This window comes from Tamandua tetradactyla, chromosome 3, assembly GCF_023851605.1.
Source record: "Tamandua tetradactyla isolate mTamTet1 chromosome 3, mTamTet1.pri, whole genome shotgun sequence".
In the NCBI taxonomy this organism is placed as follows: Eukaryota; Metazoa; Chordata; class Mammalia; order Pilosa; family Myrmecophagidae; genus Tamandua; species Tamandua tetradactyla.
This window is the reverse complement of record NC_135329.1, coordinates 184757913-184782682: the sequence shown is the minus strand read 5'-3', so window position 1 is coordinate 184782682 and position 24770 is coordinate 184757913. Positions and strand designations below refer to the sequence as shown.

Below are 24770 nucleotides of genomic sequence, written 5' to 3'. Positions count from 1 at the left end.
TAATTGTAGATTTGTTTATTTCTCCTTTCTGCTTGATTAGCTTTGTCTTCACATATTTTGAAGTTCTAAAAAGTATACTTGCATACATTGGCTTGTTAAATATATCCTTAATGAATTGTCTCGGGTCAATTACTAACATCATTTCTTATTCCTCATAATATTGTAATCCCCCAGTATCCTTCTCTAATAGTAATATAATAATTCCAGGTTTCTTTGGATTAATGATAATACAGCATGTCTCTTTCCAGGCTTTTACTTTTTAAAAACTTGAGATACAATTTATAGCATATAGTTCACTCCTTTAAAGAAGTTTTTGGCATACTCACAAAATTGTGCGTTTATCAAACTAATTCCAGAATATTTTCATCACCACAAAAAGAAACCCATACGTATTAACAGTCCCTCCCCATATTTCCCCTCCTTTGAGTCCCTTGCAACCACTAATTACTTTCTCTATCTATGGATTTTCCTAAAGGACATGTCATATAAAAAGGAATCATATACTATATGGCCTTTTGTACCCTGGCTTCTTTCACTTAGCATAATGCTTTCAATGTCATTCATTTTGTAACATGCAATAGTCTTTAGTTTCTTTCTACGACTGGGTAATATCCTCTTGTATGGATATAACTCATTTGGTTTATCCTTTCATCATTTGATAAATGTTTGGGTTGTTCCCTCTTTTGAATATTATGAATACTGCCACTATGTGCCTTTGTGTACAAGTTTTTGCATGTATACATACTTTAAAGTCTTTTGGATATATAAGAGCAGTATTGTGGATCATATGATAAGCCAATATTAAACTTTTTGAGGAACTGCTAAGCTCTTTTCCAAAGCAGCCATGCCATTCTACATTTCCACCAGCAATGTATGGGGGTTCCAGCATCTCCACATTTTCACCAACACTTTTTTTTAAACTTTTAATTGTAGTAACATAGAACTCAAATTTTCTCATTTTTACCACTTTCATGTGTACAATTCAGTAGTACTAATTACATTCACAATATGGTGCTACCATAAATACCACAAATATCCATTACCCAAACGTTTTCATCACTCAAACAGAAACTCCACACCTATTTAAGCAGTAATTTCCCTCTTGCCCTCCATCCCCAGTAACTGGTTAACCTATAATCTACCATCTGTCTCTATGAAACCTACATCTTCTTGGTATTTCATATAAATGACATCATACAATATTTGTTTTTTTATACCTGGCTTATTTCACTCACCATGGTGTTTTCAATGTTTTTCCATGTTGCAGCATGCATCAGAATTTCATTCCTTTTCATGGCTGAATAATATTCCATTGTGTGTATGTACCACCACATTTTGTTTGTCCATTAATCTGTTGATAGATACTAGTGTTTTTTCCACATTTTTGCTACTGTGAATAATGCTGCTATAAACATTAGTGTACAAATACCTGTTTGTGTCTCTGCTTTCAGTTATTTTCCACATCTTTTATTATTCTATTATTATTATCATTATTATAACCATCCTAGTGGATACGAAGTGGTGTCATATTGTGGTTTTGATTCTTAGTTCCCTAATGTCTAAGAAGCACATCTTTCATGTGCTTACTGACTATTTATCTTCTTTAGAGAAATGTCTACTCATATCCTTTGCCCATTTTAAATTAGGTTATTTGTTTTTGTCCTTGCATTTTAAGTGTTCTTTATATAGCCTGGATAGTAATCTTTTTTGATTTGTAATATTTTTGCTGACTCGGTGGGTTGTCTTCTCACTTTCTTGATTCTGTTCTTGAAGCACAAAAGTTTTTAATTTTAAAGAAGTCCAATTTATTTACTTTCTTCTTTGGTTGCTTGTATTTTGGTGTCGTATTGAAGAAATTATTGCCTAATCTGAGGTCATGAAGATTTACATCCTTGCTTTCTTTTAAGAACTTTATAAATTTAGCTCTTATATTTAGGTCTTTGTCGTTTCTCAGTTAATTTTTTATATGGTCTGAGTTACAGGTCCAACTTTCTAGATTTGCATGTGGATAACTAGTTATCCCAGGACCTTTTGATAAAGAGATTATTTTCCCCCATTAAACTGTCTTGACACCCTTTTAAAAAACTCAATCATTAATGGGAGAGTTTATTCCTAGACTCTAAGTTCTATTCCATTTATCTGTATGTCTATTTTTATGTTAACACTATACCACCTTGCTTACTACTTCTTTGTAGTGTGATATGATATCAGGAAGTGATATATATCTATCACTGTCTTCTATCTTGAGTATATTCTCATGAGAAGTGTGCAGCAATTTTTTCCTCTATGTAACACGTAAAACGTTTTGTGTTTACTTTTATAATTTTTCTTTACCACATCTCCGTTTGATTATGATGTTCTTTGGTGTATGATTTATGTATTTCTGCATGTATCTGTGTGATGTTTATCCTCCTTGAAGGTTTTTGAGTTTCTTAAATCTTTGGGTTGATAATTTCCATTAATCACAAAAATTCCTGTCCAATACTCTTTAATATTCAATTATTATTTACATGATATATAAAATATTAAAATACATACAATAGAATGGTTGTTCTTGTTTCATTTGTCATTGAGGCTCTGTGAAACCTCCAGTTCATTCCTCTCTATGCTTGTGTTAGAAACATTCTACTAACGTGTTTAGATTCACAAATCATTTTTTCTGCATCATTTAATCTGCAGTTAATCACAGACAGTTCAGATTTTTAATTCCAGTATTTCTAAAAATTCCACTATTTTTGATTCCCCCAATTCTACATTTACTCTGTTCAGGTTTTCTTTAAATACTTGAATATTAACATAGTTGCTCTTTGAAGATTCTTTTCTGTTAGTGCCATCATCTCTGTTATTTATTCTTCTTTTTCTTTTGTCTGATATTTTCCTTGGTTAAAAGTCATATTTTCTGGCTTCTTGGCCTATCTAGTAATTTTTCATTAGATGTTGAACATTTACTTCTAATATAAATTAAATTTTCATCTGAATACTGCTTTAGCTGCATTCCACAAATTTTTTTTTAATTTTTTTTCTTATATATTTTTGTATTTTTCATTTTTATTTTTATTTTTTCTCTATATTATCATTTTATTTCTTTTTCTGTTGTCTTGCTATTTCTTTTTCTAAATAGATGCATATGTACTAAGAAATGATGATCATACATCTATGTGATGATATTAAGAATTACTGATTGCATATGTAGAACGGAATGATTTCCACAAATTTTGATATTATATTTTTATAATCTTTATGGTCAAAATATTTTCTAATGTCCTTTGTGATTTACAAATGTACTATTTACATTTAAAATATTATATTCTTTGATACCCCAAATAATTTATTTCTATTAATTTCAAATTTATTTCCACCATGGCCAGAGAACATACTTTGAATGTTACCCTTCAGCCTGACTGCCCCCTACACAAGTTCATGGAGACATTTTTACATGTTATTTTCCAGAAGCTGTTTTGAATAACCTTTACATTTAGGTATATAGTATATCTGACATTAATTTTTATGGTATGATATAGAAGTCAAGTTTCTCTTTTTCAAACAAAGGATACACAATTTATTCAACACCATTACTGAAAACATATTCCCTTTCCCAATTAAAGATAATATTCTTTAATCTCTGTTTTGTTCTTTTGGTCTATTAGTCCATATTTGTGGCAATAGGACACTGTCCTAATTACTATAATTTTATAGTAAGTTTAATTATTCAGTAGAGCAATTACTGAAACAGTTGGTTCTTCTTCAAAATTGTCTTTTATATTCTTGAACTATACTGGTCATATAAATTTTGGAATTAATTATACCACATTATATATTACATTGAACCTATAGGTCACTTTGGAAGAAATCAACAACTTTAATTAGGTCTTCCTTAATTCATCTCAAAATATATTTTTAATATTATTTGTAGAGGTATTATATATTTTATATGAGATAACCTGTAGGTATTGATGTTATTGTTCTGTCATAAATGATATCATTTAATAAATTTCATTTCCTAATTGTTTATTGCTTGTATATTAGGAAATAATTAATTTTTATATTGACCTTGCTTCTAGTATAGTGGCTCAATTGTTAATTCTAACATTTTCTCCAAGATTTGTTCAGAACTTTTGTATTCCCAGTCATTTATGTTTCCTTTCTTTCTAAATCTTATAAATTTTACTTCTTTTGCTTAGCTTTTGTGCTGGTTTGAAAGGAAGTATGCTCCCTAGAAAAGCCATGTTTTAATCAAAATCCCATTTCATAAAGGTAGAATAATCCCTATTCAATACTGTATGTTTGAAACTGTAATCAGATCATTTCCCTGGATGAGCAATTTAGTCAAGAGTGGTTGTTTAGCTGGATTAGGTGATGACATGTCTCCACCCATTTGGGTAGGTCTTGATTAGTTTATTGGAGTACTATAAAAGAGGAAACATTTTGAAGAATAGGAGATTTGGAGAGAGCAGAGAATGCTGCAGCACCACGAAGCAGAGAATCCATCAGCCCGCACTTCGGAGATGAAGAAGGAAAATGCCTCCCGGGGAGCTTCATGAAACAGGAAGCCAGAAGAAGCTAGCCGATGATGCTGTGTTCGCCATGTGCCCTTCCAGATGAGAGAGGAACCCTGACCGTGTTCACCATGTGCCTTTCCAGATGAGAGAGAAACCTTTACTGTGTCACCATGTGCCCTTTCACTTGAGAGAGAAACCCTGAACTTCATTGGCCTTCCTGAATCAAGGTATCTTTCCCTGGATGCCTTAGATTGGATATTTCTATAGACTTGTTTAATTGGGACATTTTCTCGGCCTTAGAACTGTAAACTAGCAACTTATTAAATTCCCTTTTTAAAAGCCATTCTGTTTCTGGTATATTGCATCCCAGCTAGCAAACTAGAACAGCTTTTGTCACTGGTTAGGGTCTTCTGAGCAACGTTGCATATAAGTCAGAATTTGATGCCCTAGCCTCACTCTTCATCCCAGGAAGAATGCTTTTAATATTTTAATGTCTTAAAGCCTATTTTGTCTCACACTGGTACAGTTCCATCATCTTTCCTTTTTTTTTGGCATAGGCAGGCTCCAGGAATCGAACCTGGGTCTCTGGAATGGCAGGTGAGAACTCTACCACTGAGCCACCATTGCCCGCCCCATCAACTTTCTTTTGACTAGTGTTTACATGGATATCCTTACTCATGTTTTTTTTCTTTTTGGTCTTTTTATGTTCTTTCAAGTCTTGAGTACTTTGTAAACAACATTGAGTTGGGGTTCCTTCTTTACCTGGCTCATGATTTCAGTCTGATCTGTCTCCATTTATTGTAACTACAATTATATTGGAGTATAAATCTACCATCTTATTATTTGTTTTATAGCTGTACAAACTCCTTTATATTCCTTTTTCTTTTCATTTTCTTTTTTCACTATAACCTACATCCTTTTACCACTTCCTGGAAATGCAAGGAACTTAGAACACTTTAATTCCACTTATACTCTCTTCTGACTCAAGTGCAATATTATATATTTTATTGCTAGGAGATTTTAAACCTCAAAAGATAAAGTTTTTGTTGTTTTATACCATCAGTATTCATTTGGGATTACCTTTACATGGATACAGGTTTATATTTTGCCCAGCTTTTTTCATTCTTCTTGGAGAAAGAATCAGACAACAATAAACTACTCTGTAATTACTAGAAAGTGAGATCCATATCATTCTCTCTTTATCATCCAATCTTGGGTCAACTCCTATGGAAAAGAAGGGTATTTCTGTCTGGGTTAACTTGCAGGAAACAAAAATCACTCTAAATACTTTAGGGAGAAAAGGATTTAATATAGTAAATAAGATACTAAAACATTTTTGAGAAAGGTAGAATATGGGACTCTAGGCCTGGTTTCCAAATAACAGAGAAAAAATTAGCTCTGGAATGGTTATTCGGGGAGCTGCTACCTCCGTAGCAACTAGAAAACTGCAAATCATGAAGCTGAGGTTAAGAAAAGAGACTTAAATCTGATCCAATCATCGGGGAACTGTCATTCTGCTCATACCACAACCGCCTCTTGGCAATCAGGTAATTAGTTACAGGCCCACAGACTCAGTAGCAGACAAATTCAACATCTTATCAACTGTACTTGCCAGCATCAGTGGTCAAATCACCAGCCCTTTTTCTTCGTTCTAAATCACAGACAATAGTGAACATAATTTCCAGAGCCCTATCTACACAATTAAATTATAATGTGTAAGCAAACTGCTCTCTAAATATGAGTCATTATGATCTGGTTCCTCTTAATGCCATGTACAACTCAGCACCCCAAGAGAAGTCATTTAATAATGAGTCAGTGCTATAGAAAATTAAGAAGTCTTTCTCTGTGCAAAAGAGCTCTCTTGCCTTTTCAATCTGAATGATAGCTTTTTATTGACTAAGTTTTTTTGGCTGTACCTCCAAATTGCAGGGCAGGGTGCTAGTCATAATGGAACAAGAACAGTTACTCTTGTGAAGTGACAATGTTATGAAGCCTGTGTAGGATGAATATCACAGTGCAGAACACCATAAACTCTGGCTGACAACAGAAGCAGGGCTGTCCCTTCACATCATCTCGGGGCTTGAAAAGCCACTTGTAATAATGCTGATTAGCAGCATCAGGTATCTCTGCACGAAAATGAAGGAATTACTCACTCCATTGGAAAGGGAGCCAGAAATCTGAGTACAATTGTGCTCAAAAAGGCAGAAAGTTGAACTGCTCCTGACAGAAGCCAGTTTGCCCCAAGGCCAACGGGGATAGTTCAGAGGTTTTGTATTTTTCCATCAACAAACAACAGTACTTTTGTGCTATATTTAACCAGCTCTGAGTTATGATGACTGCAACTGGGCATGCTCAGACATTGGACTATGTTTCTGAAGTTCCAACCCACCTCCAATTTTGCAGAGAAAGACTCAAGCAATTGAACTGGACTGCAGCAGTTGCCTCTTCATTTTTCTTATACACACGTAATATTGGTTATACTTGCAATTTTTCTAATACATTGCAGGTAATTTATACTATCTCCCTAATTTCTCAGATTTTTATCCTTGCAAGCTCATCTAACCTCAAACATGTTTCACTTCTAAAACCAACACACATTTAAATGATGATTTCATACTCAAAACAATTAAGAAAAGTATTTCCAGTTTGAGAGTCATTTTTCAAAAATATGAATACTTGACAAGGTCAATAGATAAGGTTTTCAAATATATAGAGACCGATTATTTTTCAGTGATTGTTGTGGTACTCTGAATGAGTTCTCGTTCTTTAATTAGTAGCAGTGAGAGATGAAGATATAAATGTAGTTTGACGTAAATGAAAAGGCACCAGAAACTTGTAGACCATCCCTACCAGTCTATTGTCATTTCACCGGGACTTTATTAGGGAAAAAGAGAAAACATAACTGGGTAACTATGCTGTGTTCAAAATATATTGTGCACTAAAATTATATTATCTCTCAAATAAAAGCAATTGGTATATTGAAAAACTAGTACCTTAAGTAGTGAGTCGAAATGTTTGTATATCATTTCTTATTATTTAGTTGTTTCTACATGAAGAACTCAGAACCCATGCCAGGTTATAACCTCAAGGAATTAGTTTTTATCTTAAATATAATAGAATATATTCATATTTTACCTTGGGATAATTTTTTATTATTTTGCTCAAATTAAAATTCAAGTTAACATTTGAAATCTTTACCAAACTACATTAAAAAAATCTATGTTAAAAGCCTTGTGTCATATTTTCATTGCACAATTCTTTACATTTTACCCTTTAAAAGGTAGTCACAGAAAGTTCTTTTAAATAAGTATTGAGCTGTGTACCCATCTAATACTCTTTATCAGTTGAAGGGTAATTAAGAGGAATGGTTAAAGTTTGCTCCATTAAAAATTGAGAGCGTATAAACAATGTCAAGGAAGTCATATATGAAAGGAAAACTCCCAATTGTTCCTCACAATTTATACTTCTTTAACTCTTGTTCTAAAGGTGCCTCCATTTAACCTTTATAATGATTTGTGAGCAGTCAGTATTAATACTTTGTTCATTAGAAATCAAACAGCAATTAGTGTATATAAGACATTAAGCTGAGTGTCATATAGTTTGCTAAGATAAACCAAATAACTAGTTAGGTTTTTATAGAAAAATGTATTTCCTTATACTGTGTGTTTTGCATCTACCTTTCCTTAATTATAACAACAATAATCCTAGCGATTGGGTCTCACTTTATAAAGGAACTATCAGCAGTCAGCTAGTGATTGCTATCCAAACTGTGGGTGCAATGTGTTAAGTGATAGGTGGGAATAATTGATTTTGCAAGTTTTGACTTGAAAATCAAAAACTAAATTTCTCGGGACTTAAAATTATTTGGCTATGAGCACGGTAGCACAAAAGCTGTGCTTCTGATTGCTGATGCTCAGTACCACCAGCAAAGTCACTCTGTATTCTTTACTAGATAATTATTCCCCAGTGCCCTTTAGTGAATATGCATTTATTGCTCCTTCATACAGACAGTTCTTCAACCTTGGTGTTCCTAAATCTATTGCTTTTATTTTCCAATTTTCCTTGATACCAGGCATTCAAAAACCAAATGTTCTTGTGTTTCTAACTTTCCCATATGCTACTTTAGAATGTGATTGTTCCTATATCTCTCTCAAAATCATTTTCTCTCTTATGACTATTTTTCCTAGCTAGGTCATCCACAGCAGGGTTTAGTGTCTCCTTGGAAACCACATGGTCTTAACATTTCTCAATATTCTTTTACTCCCACTCATCACATTTCACATTTTCTTTCCTATCATTAATCTTTGAAGTGTCTTCACCTAGCCTTTATCTTTGTTTTTTATATTCTCCATGTTAATTGCCCATACTCTTATACAAATTCTATAATCTAGTACTCTAGGGGACTTTGTTTGTAGGACAGGGATCACATACATTTAACATACAGATAGACAGTCTCTTTTACAATTCGTTTAGTTGGGTTATTAGACCTTACTATTTCCAATCTAATAGACAGTCTCTCTTACAATTCGTTTAGTTGGGTTATTAGACCTTAATATTTCCAAGCTAATGAGAAGCTTGTAAATGAGGCTGTTATATGATGTTCATATATTAAGTTTCTATTACCTCTTTTGGCCCCAGATACAATATGAAATTTAGACAGTCAAATATTTTGAACTTGCTCTATTCTGGAACTGATCTGCTGTCCCTAAGTAAAACTTCAACAGCAGAGCGGAATCACACCCAAAAAATTGAATCTTAGCTCTGCCTCTCACTAGCTGTGTGATGTTGAAAAATCTGTGTAACTTCTCTTACCTAAAACAGGAATATTTAATTTTCCTAGTTTAGGTAAAATAAATAGTAGTTGGGGGATTAATTATAATAGTGTAATATACAGCCTACTACCAGGTGCATAATTAAAAGCTTAATAGACAGTAGCTTTTAAATGAATAAGGGCCCTAGAAACATGGAATAATTTTTTTGCCTCTTTTTAAAATAGATTTAGCCCACAATCACATATAGTTGTTCTATTAACTCCATCTTAGAACACCTTATAAAAAAATCCAAGGATTACCTTGACTTCTTTTTTTCCTTCCTCTATTGGTTCAATAAGCCCTAAATGTTATGTTTTTCATTATTTGTAGTTCTAGAAACTAACTTTACTAAAGACTTCCTAAAATATTTCAGTCTCTTTTATCCAAAGAAGTAAAACTACATATAGAATCCGAGGAATAACATGTGGCAATAAATGTTTCATTATAATGTTTGCTACAGTTTTTTAAAAAGTTTTCTTCAGTGTTGAAAATTTTGCAATTTTCACCCAGATGTAAAACAAAGAGAATCATGCAATATGTTTCAAGCACTTCTTCCTGTGCTTCATGTGGTAGTGAGTTTTCTGTCATCTGCAATTCTTCCTTCTCTGGGCCTTGGAACTCTACATGGCAACATCACTTTAGAGTCTCCATTATAACATGGAGAAGTGCACGTGAATTGAAAGGACATATTCTCCATTCCCCTGATTCTTCTCTGACTACTGACTGTACAAGCTTCTTCATTAAGCCTCCAATTCATCTTATCTCTGCTGAATCATTCATAACTAACATACTGTTAGATTTGTTTTCTAATATTGGATTTATACAACTTCAAAAAGTGTAATTTATGTGCAATAAATTCAGAAACTAACTAATTGATCCATTGGTCTGGAAATCTCAATCCTCTAAAAGAATGTGTCATATTGTGTATTACTGATTCTTCTAGCTATCCACAAATGTGAAACATTCTGCTCTATGTGTAGATTTAACAGCATTCCACCCTACCCATCTCCTTTATGCACCAACATCTTTTATACTTATATTTTCTTCTCTCTTGCCTGGATGATCCTTGTCAGTGATCTTCAGAAAGAACTGGTGTCAGGGTTAACTATTTCAGGCTGTCTTTCCAAGGCTGGAATGTTCTGAAATGCTTAATCTTTGACTTATCATACATGGCCTTTGTATGATACATATGATCCACATTGTTCATTTTAATTGAAGCTACATCTTAAGTACAGGGAATAATTTTGTAGACTTCATTTTTTTCCCTTAACACCTACACTCAGTGTGAAGCTATAATTTTGTGAGAAACATATCTTCTGCTACTGAGGTACCATTATTTTATTTTTGTCTTATTTTTTCTTTCCTGAACCAAATGCAAATGACTAAAAATCTCTAACAGATATGCCTTTTGAACAGCAATCCTACTTCTGGAATACATAAGAATGAAAAGAAGTCAATTGCATAAAGATTTTATGGGAATATTTATTGTGGCATTGTTAATAATGACAAAATTTGGGAGCAACCAACATGGCTAAACATATGGATTGGTTAAATAATTAGAGAATGACATTATAATGAGAAATATAGTGAGGTAATATGGAGCTATTAAATGATAAAAATAATAATGGTTAATTAAATGAGCACTCAATATGTGTTAGGCACTGTTAGGTATTTCTGAACAATCCATTTAATTCATACATCGGTGCTAATTAGTAAGGTACTTTTATTATACCCATTGTACTGATAAGGCAATTAGATTGCAGTGAGGATGAGTAATTAAAGCAAGATCACTCAAGTAGTAAGTAGAACTCAATCCCAGAATTTCGGACTACAGGACTCATTCTCTTGTTAGGCTGACTTGAATTTGTAATAGAAGGAAAAATATTCATCATAAGTGAGAATAGATAATAAATGGAATTAAAATAATAAAATGAGTTTAATTCTTTATGAACAACACTAGATGAATGGATAGATGGACTGATAGAAAAATATTGGTAATGCTGGGTAATGGTCTAATAAAATACTTCACTTTCATTTTAATTATATTTTCTAATGTTTCATATTTTCTATAAATAACTGTATAATAAAATAATACATGTTGAAATTAAAAGCATGAAAAGAAATACACAAGTCATATTGTCTAATACAAATTTACACATAAACTCAAAATACCTTCCCTATTTTTCTTTTTTTTTTTTTTTTGGCATGGGCAGGCCCTACTTTCCTTTATAGTACAATGTTTTAAAATCCTTTTCAAGGCAAATATTCTTGATAAAATGGTAAAAGGGCTCCATGCCATGAATGTAGTTTTCCACTCCATTTCTATACACTACTATGAATATTTATCATTCTTGTTGACTATATCCCCCGTTTAATAACAACCAGTTAGACACCTCTTTGGATGTACATCAAGTACACGTTCTACTTTAAAGCAAACAAAGTAAAATGTCTACTCCTTTGTGATTTTATGTCTACCATAACTAGACTCAAAAACCACCTTTTCCCTTCCAAAACCCACTGTAATTATGCTTCAGAAACATTTTATAGACTCAATTTTACCAATTGTTAAGGGTTGGTCATATTTTTACTAAACTTTCTTTTATGAATTTGTGTCATTGAGACATTTCCGACAAAAGTGAGTAGAAATAACTTAAAACTGCATTACCTTTCTTTTTGCAACATTGTTACATCACTCAAATAACTTTAGCGATCCTCCTCTTATTTCTTGCCACTTAGCACAAATAACTTTCTTCCAAAATAAGTTGACAAACTCATTTTTAACGTGAAAGGAGAAATAGACAATTTAAGAAGCAACATCCCATTAATACATCTCTGATTAAGGATAGTTATAAATTAACCTAAAGCCTTTTACTTTCAGCGTACAATATAAGAAAGTTAAAAACAAACAGGCAAACATTCCTTTCTTCCTCCTCTTTATCATTTCCATAAAGAACAAGATTTTTTTCCTGAAATCTACTGCTATATTCCTAATATTTGAAGTTTACAGTAAGAATGGTGAAGAAAAGTCGGTACAAGGGCAAGGGATTAAAGTTTTCTTTCTCTCATTGTTTCTTTGCCTTTTGAATTAGTTATTTGATTACAAATGGAAACATCAGCCTTACCAACTTTGCTGGTTTAAAACTGCTGCATACCCTAGAAAAGCCATGCTCTTAATCCTCATTCAATATTGCTGGGTGGGATCTTTTTGATTGTTTCCATGGAGATGTGACCCACCCAACTGTGGGTGGTAATTTGATTAAACGGTTTCCATGGAGATATGTCCTCACCCATTCAAGGTGGGGTTGCCTCCTCAAGCAGTTAAAGAAGGAACCATTTGGGAAAAATTAACAGTGCCGACAGAGCCCACACAGCCAGCGACCTTTGGAGATGCAGAAGGAAAATGTCCCTGGGGATGCCTTATGAAATGAGGAGAGAAAGCTAGTAGATGTGGCCATGTGCCTTCCCAGCTAAGAGAGAAACCCCAAATTTCATTGGCCTTTCTTTAGAGTTATTTTTCTCTTGGATACCTTAATTTGGACATTTTCATGACATTAGAACTGTAAACTTGTAACTCAATAAATTCCTTTTTAAAAGCCATTGTTTCTGGTAAATTGCATTCGGGCATCTTACAAACCAAAACACTGACTTTAAAGAGTTTTTTATTTTTTAATTTCAAGGAGATAATGGATGTGAAAATAATGGTACAGTACTGTATATTTAGCACCTACTCAGATTTTTCTATTGAGTGCCACATAACTCTGTCCAACTGCTTACTAGATATCTCTACTTGGATTATCAGGCATCTAACTCAACATTTTCCAAATAAAAGTTACCTTTTCTCAAGGTAGCTTCTCTTCTGTTGGGGACCAGAGGCTAACCTAAGATGGCGATTGAGCCAACATGGCCACCCCGGCTGATGCAATGGCATCTATATAGTACAACAAGGTTCTTCATGGAAATAGTTCCTGCTGGGACCTTCCCGCCGGCGCGAACTCCCCACCAATTATCTAACCAGTCCTTCCTGCCGGCGCGAACTCCCTCCTATCATAATGCTCCACATACCCTACTCCCTCCCCAAGTCAGTATATATACACCCGGCTTGCTTAATAAAATTTGCAGCTTGATCAGAATCCTGTCTTGCTGTCCTTCTTGTGTCTCTCTGTCCCATAGCCATTCTTCCCTCAGCAGGTGGCGGACCCCGTTGACTGTCCTGCAGGTCGGGACACTCTTCATCTCATCTATGTTTAGAAAATGGTAACTCTGTTCATCAAATCAGAAATCTCCCATCTATCCTATATTTTCTCTTTTGCCTCAGCTTCTAAGCTGAATCTTTTAAATTTTATTTCTTCAATACATGCCCCTATCCTTAAGTATAGAACACAGATACTCTCTTCCCTGTGTGCCTGGAACCTTATGCATACTTCTTTCATTTATTTATCTGTTCCTTTCCTTTCTCTTCTCTTTGATTGGAAAAACACCGTGTAGATGGGAAATGTGAGTCATCATTGTGGATGAAGTTGTTTGCATTGTCTCCTTCCATTCATTCAGCTACTGTTTATTCAGTTATTATGTTCCAGCTACTGAGCATAGACTGATAAATAAGACAAGGACGGCATTCTCATGGACAATCAGGATATTCTTGGTAGGGGAGAAAAATGTTATATATTGACAGGTGCTGAATAAGCAATTTAAAGCAGGATGAAGTGACCAAGAATAACAGGGTACCTACTTTAGATGAGTGATCAGGATGGGGTGATGTGTGGGTTGATATATGCATTATAAGGAGGAAGCAAGAATGAGCAAGAACGAGACAAAAAATCTCAGAACTTGAGGATAATTATTAAGAGGGTATGTCTTATAAGAAGTCCAAGGAGATGGGGCCGGATCATGCAGGGATTTTTACACCAGAATGTTTACATTTAATTAATTAGTTAATTAATGTGCTTTGAGTCTTATTTTAAATGTCATCAGAAGCCAACTGCATGTTCATATCATTGAAGAAATCACTTTGGCTGCTGCAGAGAATGTATTACAGAGGGATAAGGATGAAAGTAGGATGAACAGTTAGGAGACTGTTGTGAGAGTCCATGCAAGAGATGTTAACAGTCATGATAGCGGTGAAGATGGAGATAAATGCATGGATTATGTTAAGGATGGGTACAGTACTAGCACATGGTAAGTGTGTAGTTAGTAATCCTTGAATGAATGAGTGGGTGAATGGACACAAAATTTACTAAAATCAAATCCTTGCTCTCATCTAGCATAATTTTGGACATAAATACACAAACGATTACAATCAGAATTACTTTTTAGTATTATTGCGTGAATCCTGGACAAATAGAAAAGGTTTTGATTCAATCCATTAATTAATTCCCATGTTCTTGTGGGAAGATAAACAAATCTTTTACGTTTTATGTCAGGAAAAACTAAGTTTAATGTGCAGATTCCATATTGGAATTGCAACAGATATCCATAAGGTCTTAGACTCAAATGGATGGTAAGCATGTCTTAACATTACTACCATATAACTTGATATATATTTTAACTTAGAGTTGTTTTACTCTTTCAAAATATCTTTTTAAAAACCAGTACTGGGAAAATTATCCTGAAAAGAGCAATATAGATGTTAACAAAAGAAAAGAGACCATAAAATGGAAACATTTTGTTTTACTTTATAGAAATAGGCTCTTACTACCTGCCAGAGCTTGGGACAAAGCACTTACTTTGTATTGTATCATTTAACAGATATATACAGATTGTGATTTGTACGATTTTAAATATCTAACTTAAATTCCCTCAAAAATAAAAATTACCTTAACAAATGCTAAATCTTTATATCAGTGAATTTGTGGATTTGTTCAAGTATATATATTGATACAGAATATTGAACAGTTTCATTCAGAAAAATAAAATTTTCAAATCATTACACAAACATGCATGTAGGGCCAAACAGTTGATGACAATTTACTCCAAACATTTCTTATTATAACCTTAATTTAAAGTATGGATGCTTCTTTACAGGTGCTAACAAAGATTCACAGCAAAATTTTCAACGTAACTATTAATTCTACACAGAAAATATCTCTAGTTCTTTCCTGGTACTTCTTAATGTTCGTGGGGTAAATTAATGATAAGACCTAAGGGGTGATTTATTTTGGTCATGTGCAAAATGACTAGGGAGTAACTTACCGAAGTAAGAATAACCGCTGTGCTTCTATAAGTTTCATACTACTAATTTAACTCCATAAGGACAAATGCTATTATTATAGTAAATATTGGACTTAGGCATGGTCAGAATATGAACCAGCCTATATATCACAATTTGAACAGTACTGGGGAAAAGTCTTTCCCACCCACTAATCCTTAAACAACTTCCCCACCTGCTTTGCCACAGTCCCTATAAAATCTCAGTGAATCATCATTTGGAGTCAATTTATTAGTTATATGGCTAAAACCTTTGTCATTTTGTTACCTTAGCCAATCCCAAGGTAGATGGATAAGAGAGCTGGGATAGGGGTTATTGAACAATACGGAAAAAACTTTTTTGTTGTTGCCTGAAAGAGAAGCAAATTCGGAGGGAGCTATTTTACCTTGAACAAGCCATTTACCTCTATGACCCTCCTACTGCAAAATGTATAAAAGAACAGGTTCATCAACGAGTTGTTCTGTGAGAAGTAAATGTAACGACAGCAGTATTTATGAACTGTAGAATGTCAGATATAGAGGTGCTGATTCACTTAATTTTTAACACTATGGATGGCTTAAATATTTTGGGAGGTGATTTAAGAGCACTAGTTGCCTAAGAAGGATTTGGGTAATATGAGTAAAAATGACATTGTAGAGTAAGGAGCAAGAAAGAAACGTTTTGATTAACTCATAATATTCTAGGAGGCTGGCCATCAATGACGGCATTGAAAGTTTGATGAGTATGTGATAAAATGGAACTACATTAAATTATCTGGTGATTCTGGTCTGTCCTTGAGCTTTTGTGTGGCATTGCTCCCAGACAAGTTACTCATCCTTTTCCTAAAAACTTCAGAGAATGGGCTTTCTGCTTTAGTAAAACATCTAGGGTTTGCCAGCTACAGTCACAACGAAATCCTTCCAAATATCTTACTGCATTCCTGCTGCAGTTGGCCTGATTGAGTTCTTACTGGGGATGGAAAAATACAGATGGGATTTGCTTAAAAGAAATCCATTATATATATTGAGCAATAACGATGAGACCGATGACTCATTTTGCAAATATTTTTAAATTTTACTTATAAACTTATTGTTAAGTGAAATATCACCTTTTACCTATTTATAAGATATTAAGGTATCAAAAATCAAACAGATTAGATACAAATGATTCAATGAAATGAAAATAATGCTGTGGTCAATGGTTTTATGGAGGGATTTCCTCTTTGAGTTACTACAACTTTTGTTGACTAAAGGTCTAATTGCTGAAGTCACTTTTAAATTATTTTAATTAGCCATAGTAATTGAAGAATCCAGAAAGGAGGAATCACACTGGGCAGGAAGGGGAGGTGTATGGATTAGAGAGAGAAGGAGGAAGGAAGAAAAAGGAGAGGCTTGCAAAAATTGAAAATCTCTTTCAAATGGAAAAACAGAAAAATTTGGTGTCTGTATTACACTGAGATGTACAGAGAAATTGACTCTGGACAGAATGAAAAACAAGTTTGTTTAAAGGAACATTAGAAACTCTTATTTTTGCTGTTTTTTTTAATACCAAACAATATAAATGTTAGCTTTGATAATATCTTAAAAGAATCAAATATAATAAATTTCTCATTTATTTCTCAACAATTTCTCATACTCATTGTATGCATTAATTTCTTCTAATAATTTATTTAATGATATAATAATGCTTCATAATAGGTTTTTATTATTGTTCAAGCAGATTAAAACACTTCAGAGTGCATTAGGCTATTAAGTAAGCAATAAACTGTTTATGTGGGGGCAAATAAACATTTGGGCAACTAGACTATTTGCAAGCTAATGAGTACTTTAGATACCGAATGGCTCCTTAAGGAAGGCTTCTGAAGCGATAAATAATAGCTAATATTTATGAGTGTTTAGATATTCTAGGCACTGTAAAGTGCTTTAAAAGCATTAGCTTCCTTATTTCTTACAACAAACTCATTATGGAAGTATCATTCATATGTTACAGATGTGGAAACTGAGGTCAGATAAGCTAGGAGTGTTGCACAAGGTGAAAGGGCCAGGAAGAGGGAAGACCAATAATGGAAACCAGATCACGTAGTCAGTTGGTCTTGGAAATTGATCTCTTAACTGTGGGGTGACAATGCTGCAAATAATGAGGCTAAGCTTCATATAGTGAGAGCTGTAGCAGATGTCAATGAAATGACGGACAGCAAATAAGGAGAGAAGATAAACCTATTATCATTTTCTGCTATACAAAGTTAGAGGATGGGCTAGCGCAATCGAACTTTCTTGAAATTGGCAAGGGGAATTATGAATATGCATGATTAGCACTGAAAAGAGCTATGTTCTTTAATAATGACTTACAAAAGCTAACACACTCCTTGCATTCTAATAAGAGTGGTCTGTGCAGTTTAAAAACATATCCTTTAGCTTGTTTCAAAATAAATATCATATGGTGCAAAAAAAAGAGTGGTGATAATTTTCTGAGGGAAGAGGTCACATTATATGGCAGTATGATAGATAGAACATGGCATCATATTTTTCAGCTGATACGGTGAAGGATCATTTGAGAAAATCCAGTCCAATCCCTTACTTTTAGAGAGGAAGAACCCCAAATTCCAGCATTAAAACCATGCAGTAAGCAGGAATGATTAAAACAGGCTTTCTGAATGCTGGTGTCTAACACTTCCAGACGACTCTCAGAGACACTGGATGCGCTGGATCCACAGCCCCCTTCCTAATTCCTTCTGCCTTGTACTCTGAATGCTATATTAGAGAAAAGCTTTGGGATGGAATTTTACTTCTCTTAAGAAGTGTTAGAAAGTCATGAAATCTGAGAAGGATTATCCCATTCTGACGGGCAAGGGATAATCTTTGCGTTTGTGGATATAGTGGTCTGACATGACTAGTGACTCCCTAGGGCTATTTGATATTTCTTAAATAAAGAGTCTTTGGAATACCTTGCCCAGGATGGGTTGCCATGGAAACAGTGGAGTCAGCATTGCAGTCGGTTAGTAAAAGATTTCATCTATTTGCTGCCTTCCAAAACATGGTTGGTTCAGATTCTCAAAACAGCAGCTCTGCCTCTACTGGATTTGACAATGACACTGTCTTTAAACAGTACTATGCAATAAATGACACAAAGGCAGTCTGGGGAAAAGTACAATCCTAACTGGACTGCCAAACTGACAATAGTCTCACCACAAAGCTTGAGATAAAGATGCCTGTGTGAAAAAGCCAAAGAGCATCTGTAGACCCCTCCCCCACTCACCACCCTTACAAATTTAGATAGAGCTCTCTCTCTGTTTCCATGTCTATGATGGAGTGTAAAGAAAGTACCAAGGAAGGAAGGAAGAGAGGGAGGAAAGAAAAAAGGATAGACAGGAGGGAAGGGGACAGGATGACTTGCAAAAATGAAACCTGCTATACCAAGTGTAAGCAAGGAGGGGACCAGTGGGAGCCCTTATGCCCTGCTGGTGTCAGCCTTTTTGGAAAAGATTTATATTCCTAGTGAATTGGAAAAATGCACGGGAATTTACAACCCAGCATTTTCACTCCTTGGAATAGTCTCAAACACCATTGCACATGTATATCACAAGACATGTATAAGATCATTCCTGGAAGCCCTGGCTATAATAGTAAAATATTGGAGACTCTATATACATTAGCATGGGTGATTATCATGAACTATTATTGAACAAGTCGTAGAAGGACAAATGTAAGAATTTTAAAACATTCAAAGCTGAAAAAATATTTCATTTAAGGAAACGTACAAAAATGACAAAATTATAAAGAATAAGGGAATCATTAACACAAAATCAGAGCATTTTGTTTATGTGTTAAGAAGAGGGGGGTACATTTGATTGGGGGAGAATAACATGGGTGCTGCTAATGCTCTATTTGCTTGCTTTCTATTTTTTAAACAACGCATATCCTTATGTACACTCTGGAAATTCTATAAGTACATAACTAATAAGAAATTAATGATAAAAAAGTGAAAAACAGAAATTCCCATGCAGTCTTAAATCATTTTAATCATTATTTTTATTCTTCTCCCTCAAAAAAGAACTTGATGGATAAATGGAAATTTTTATTTGCAAATAAAATAATAGCATTTGCATAGAATTTTACAATATATGAAGAACTTTCATAGCACTGTAAGGTTGATCTGAATGACAAAAAAATCGAGCTCAGATGTAAAATGTTCAAGGAAACACAGCTGAAAAATGAATGAACTAAAACTCTGGTCTTGTGACTCAGTTGCTTGATAATCTTACTACTATACCATGCCAAAATCTCATCCCTATTCTTGCTGCTTTCTGATGTGTTGCTCCCAGGATAGAGTCCAGAATCTTTAAATTGACTCACTTGGCTGCTCCTCTTTTCTCACCTTCTCTCTTCCTATTCCCCATCTCAAACTCCATTCTCCATTACTCACAATTCCCTTAAAATCTTCAGCTCTCTCAAATGCCCACGCCTTTGTACATCTTATTTCTCCTGCCCTTTTTGTTTGCTCTTACCTCTTCATGCTTCAAGCCTGAGCTTAGATGTCACTTGATTCAGGAGACCCCACCAATATTTCAGGTGCTCTCATAGTCTCCTTCATTGCAACTTACTTTTGGTTTACTAATTTCTATCAACCATTAAACTGTAAACTTCTTTAAAGCAAGAGTTGTATCTTGTTTATTGTCTTAGTCCTAGCACCTACATGGGTGGATCTGTTGGCTATTGTCACCAAGAGGTTGCAAAACAAAGCACCACGGTATTCAGTGGCTTAAAGCAACAATCATTTGTTCTCAGTCTTGCATTTGTTGGTCTGCTGGGGTGTGGCTAATCTGTAGTTGGCTCCAAGATGCAGACTGAAACCAAATCAGCTTCGTGTCTCTCTTTATTTCTCTGGGCCTATGGAGTAGCTTGGCCATACTCATCTTAGAGTTACTACAGAAGGACAATAGAATGTGCTAACATCTTTTAAGCCACTATCCCCATTAGGTCTACTAGTATCCCATTGACCAAAGCAAGTCACATCATCAAACCCCAAATCAATGGGCAGGAAAGAACACTCTGCCTTTAGTGGAAGAAATGTCAAAGACACATGGCAAAGGGTATGGAAACAAGAAGGGGTGAAATATTTGGGACAATAATTTAATATATCACACCCAGTACCTGGCATTTACAGGAGGGCTTCTAGGCAAAAACGTTAAGATAGTGAAGTTTGGTTTTGCTGCTTCCTTGCCTTCCCTTTCATGGGCCCCTTCCATAATCACAGAGCCTTTTCTCTCTTACTCTGCCCCTTCTCTAACTGTACCTACCCTAAACTTTTACTTATTCCTCATCAGAACTACTTCCTGTCAAAATATGACCTCTTGTTCAAGTTTGTGCATTTTAATGGATGACTTTATGTCCTCAAAATGACTCAAGATCCAGGTTAATGAATTATTAATAGACTTAGGTAGGTGAGTGATGGTAATGATTTGGGAGATCCAATAACCTTGCCTAAAGTTCCTTAAACACATCATCAGTCCCCAGGCATATACTTTATGGATAATAGCATTGAGCCATCAATAGTCCATTTCCAGTGTCTCTTAAGGTCATTACTATTTTATCATAAATTGTAAATCTGGCTCATTTACTTCTTTTTTAAAAAATATTTTATTGAAATAACTTCAAACTCATACAGTCCATCCCTCTCATGCTATTTTACTTCTTTTTTTTTTTTTTTTTACGGGGGCAGGCACTGGGAATCGAACCCAGGTCCTCGGGCATGGCAGGCAAGCATTCTTACCTGCTGAGCTACGGTGGCCTGCCCCTATTTTACTTCTTAATAATAAAGACTAAGAATTTATTTTCCACCCTTCTTTTCATCCTACTGCATTCAGATGGAGAAAGACAAAGGGGATTAAAAAGTAATAAATAATTTTAAAAACTATATAATCAACGTTTAGTTTCTACCAGAGATATTTTATTGGTCAAAAGATTTTATTTGGTTATTGTAAGTTCTTTAGAAGCACGCATAAATATACATAAATCATTTTACAGCATAAATTAAAACCTTTCAGTATATACTCTGTGTGCAAAGCTTAGTGTTTATAAAATTGAAATAAGCTCAATTGTGAAATTGTGATGAAATTTAGAGGTAAAAATAGCAGAAATTACTTTATTGATTTAAAATCTTGTCTTGGTATTATACATTGCAGAAATGTGTGATTATAATGTGAATGTGGGCATTGTTATTTTGATTATTTGACTTATAGTTTCTTTAATGTTTTTACATCATGACTTTAAATTCTTTGGCTGTCTTCCTCTTGAGATCAATTTATGGGGAATGCAGAATTATTACAGGAACCCCTGAGTTTTTGAAGTATGACTAGCTTAGAATATTTGTCACTTAAGAAAAGGTAACTAGCTTGTCAGCTCATGTTAGTATGTATTTTTATTTTCATTGTGAACCTTTAAGTCTTTTGTACTATGTGGATGTATCACGGTGAAATTATAATAGATGGCCTCTTCTAAAGATGAGAGCCAGCTCATTTATTTTGTGGATTTCAAGTAAATTAGAACCTTAAAGGTGTCATATCTAGGCTACCATTTCTAGCAAATTAGTAGACTCCAGTTCCTTTGTGAACATCTAAGAATTAGAGACATATGAGAATATGGCTTTAATGCTGATATTTTACCTTTGTTAATATTGAAGCCTTCAATTTTAATCTTATGGCACTTAGCTTTACATTTATTTTGAGTCAACAGAAGCCTAGTTAAGTCGTTCATGCCTCATCTCCTACTTTCTTCCTTAATTGTGTTTATACAAAATTCATTTGAATTACGAACTTCTAATTCCCAGGCGGATGAGCTCAAAGTTGTTTGAACTTTGAGGCAATAATTATAGGACCTTGAAGAAAATAATAACAATAATATAACCCCTTAAAAAGGGAGCTTTACTACCTCTTTAGAGTCATTTCCTAGCAAGTTCTGCTTGTCTTCTTCATCCCAAAGCAAGGATCTTGGCTAATCTTTTAAAAAAATTCCCTTACAGCATAATGCTTTCTGACTCAATAGATATGACTCAGCATGCTTGACAGCCAGGTCTAGCCTTGAAACATCAGATGCAATTTCCTGGAAGCTGTTGTCAAGTCTTTTTACAAAGCTATAAAGAAAAAGTATCATCAAGAACTCAACTGTGCATCTGCCTTGGGTAACTATGGAAGTTACTTTATCTGCAATGAGGCTATAGAAATTATATGTAAGAGGGTAAAATGTGAAGCGTTCGTGCAGTAAACTGAAAGAGGGAACACTGAGTTTTATTCCTCACTCCTCCACTCCCAACACACACACACACATACACACACATACCCACACACACACACACATCCTGTAGGAACTCAGATGGGTGTGGGAAAAGGAGAAAAGACAGAAGATTGCCATTTCAATAGAGCCTTGGGTAGGTGTCCAATTAAAGTCTTTGGGGAAGAGATTATAAGAACTAGAAGAACTGGTTTATATCTCCACTGCTGAGGAAGAGCAAAAGGGTGTGAGAGTTAGAAGAGAGTCAGAGAGAAGAGATTTGGGGAAAGGTATAGGAGAGATTCTTTGCACCTCTCCAGTCCACCTTCCTCATTAGGGCGGTTGGTGGTATTTGACTCATCTTCCCACGCAACTGTATGTCCTCAGGGATCTGCCCTGAAGTTCTGGGGTGAGTCTTTAATTAGGGGATTGGTGATTACATTTTGATTGGAGTTTGTGGAGCAGCAGAATTCTGTGAGTTTTTCATATGAACCTAGGGAAGCTCCAAGGAATTAATTTGAATCAAGAAGGAGGTCACCATTTCCCCAAGGTATTTCTCAGCAATGTAAGGGTACCCTTTCAATAGTTTATGAGGCTGGTGGGGGTAACGAGCACCCAAATACCATCATGTAGCTCAACACTGGTACACCAGTCTACTGCAGGCCTTCAACAGAACTAAAGAGAAAGAGGGGGACATCTTTTGGTTAGTCCTAAATTTACAATAATTTTTTTGTCTTTATTTTATTATTCATCTACCATACACTAGATAAATGGAATATTAGTCACAAGATTTTTATAATCATACAGTCACATGATAAAAGCTATATATTATATAATCATTATCAAAGATCAAGGCTACTGGATTACAGTTGAACAATGTCAGATATTTCCTTCTGGCTATTTTAATACACTAAAACTATAGAAGGAAAATCTATATAATGAATTAGTAGTCATAATAATTTACTAAATCCTTTTTTCCCTGTTATACTGCATCACTATCATTTGTCTTTCTCTCAATCTTTAGGAATATCTGGGAAGTGACCATTTTAACCTCTTTATGCTGGAAAAGGGTGTTAATCTTATGGTAGAGAGGAATGAAACTGGTTGATGTTCTCAGAGAGACTGGTACCGCTGGGTTTCAGGGTTTATCTGTGATAGAAACAATCTGGAGGCCTTAACTTCTGAAAAAATAAACTTACTAAGAAAAACTTTTATGGAGCTTACATACAGCCCAATATTCTTTAGGGTTTTCAGGAATACTGTTGGTTGGGGCTTGGAATACTATGGCAAAATTTTGCAATATCTGGCTGAAGCTGGCATAAGAGTAACCTCCAGAACAACCTCTTGACTCTATCTGAAATCTCTTATACACTAAAACTTTGTTTCATTTATTTTCCCCCTTTTGGTCAAGAAGGCATTTACAATCCCACAATACCAGGGCTAGTTTATCTCTAGGAGTCATGTCCCATATTTCCAGAGAGAGCTAAACCAGTGGGAGTGATGCCTTACATGGGCGAGAGTAGTGAGTTTATGTGCAGAGTTGGCTTAGAGAAAGATGCCACATCTGAGCAACAAAAGAAGTTCCCTGGGAGTGACCTTAGATGTAATTATAGGTAGGCTTAGCTTTGCCATTGCAGAAATAAGTTTCATAAGGACAAGACTTAGGATTGAGGGCTTGGCTTATTAAACTGGGAGTCTCTAATGCTTGAGACAATATCAGGAATTCTTCAGGTGGAGAAGTTTAATGGTTCAACACATTTCCTCAGTCCCTTAAGGGGACTTGGAAAATACTGTTTTATTTTCTTCCCCAAATACTCTGGAATATATCAGGGTATTACATTAACCTGTACAAAATGACAAGATCTCATTCCCTATTCTAGGTCTGAAGTAATTATGTTGTTTAAATAAAATGACCAGACAGGTTAAATTAGAGAATATTCTACAGAAAACTTAAATTTCGGACCAAATAAACATCTCTTTCTTTGGTCGCATACAGTAGTTGAGGTTTTAA

At 34.6% G+C, this 24770-nt stretch overlaps 1 protein-coding gene across 1 annotated transcript in view; it reads right to left on the bottom strand.

The window, feature by feature from the left end:
- The window catches only part of MAP2 (microtubule associated protein 2), a 331538-nt gene that overhangs the window by 298981 nt on the left and 7787 nt on the right, over positions 1-24770 (bottom strand). The gene's annotated exons all lie outside the window — the stretch shown is intronic.